A 910-nucleotide genomic window follows, 5' to 3' on the forward strand; every position below is an offset into this window, starting at 1 on the left:
ATCATCTGTATTTGTCCCATGTGCCCTCATTTTTAATATCTTCATGCCTCTTAAGCATTTTTTAAATCATGCCATAAGTGGCATGCATTAAACTAGACTCGGCTGAGTTTGAGTTGAGTGTGTGAGAAAAAGCGCAGGGACTTAATGTTCGTGTTTGTACTTTGAAACCCTTGATAATAGGTGCTGTGTGCTGTCAGCTCTGGTTTCATCAGACAGCTGGTGTGGCCGATGGAGGGGGGCCGCGTCGCCCATCGAGTGTGGGGCTGGCTTCTCCCAGGATTTCCCACACCCGTGACTCTGGCTCCCATTTCAGATCCGACATTAAGGAAGTGTGCCGTGCTAAATCATCCATTAGGTATGGTGGTGTGAATCCTGACCCGTCCCTGCTACTGCCCATAATTCAAACCTGAGCCCCCTGGGAAACAGCTATTCACTTGTTGTTTGAGTCTACTTGTTGCAAACTTGAAGTGGCGTATTGTTATGGGTCATGTGAGTTTTAAAAGTTCTTTATGCTTTAGAAACTATTTTCTACAATGTTGTAATCTGACGTTAGAACAATTAACAATGACAAACATTAAAAAAAATGATATAAATAAATGAAAACATTTATAAAAATACAACAAAATAAATAACCATGATAGGCTAGCTATGCATTGAGTATTCCATCTAAAGTATTTAATTTAAATAAAATATTATAAAATTAAATGCAATTGGTGTAGAAACAAATTTCACTCAGAAATTGCTGGAAGATTTCACAATTGCAAAGTAAAAGCAAGTAATGCATTGAATTAAACATTTTTTTTTTTTTAAAGTAGAAAGACTGAAATTTTCTTGTAAAATGTACAGTAATCTTTTTATGTTTTATTGACAACTTTGAAAAATTATCTTTTTACAATGTATAACATAACCC

General features: G+C 35.9%; 1 protein-coding gene across 2 annotated transcripts in view; it reads left to right on the forward strand.

Moving 5' to 3' along the window:
* Positions 1-236: 236 nt before the first annotated feature.
* Positions 237-910, forward strand: part of LOC107657978 (transcription factor HES-5-like) — a 12,023-nt gene continuing 11,349 nt past the window's right edge. For both annotated transcript variants that reach the window (XM_016446334.1, XM_016446335.1), the window contains exon 1: positions 237-355. The gene's annotated coding sequence lies outside the window, so the exon portion shown is untranslated. The remainder of the gene's footprint in view (positions 356-910) is intronic.

The sequence above is a fragment of the Sinocyclocheilus anshuiensis genome, unplaced genomic scaffold, assembly GCF_001515605.1.
Source record: "Sinocyclocheilus anshuiensis isolate Anshui unplaced genomic scaffold, SAMN03320099.WGS_v1.1 scaffold147, whole genome shotgun sequence".
In the NCBI taxonomy this organism is placed as follows: domain Eukaryota; kingdom Metazoa; phylum Chordata; class Actinopteri; order Cypriniformes; family Cyprinidae; genus Sinocyclocheilus; species Sinocyclocheilus anshuiensis.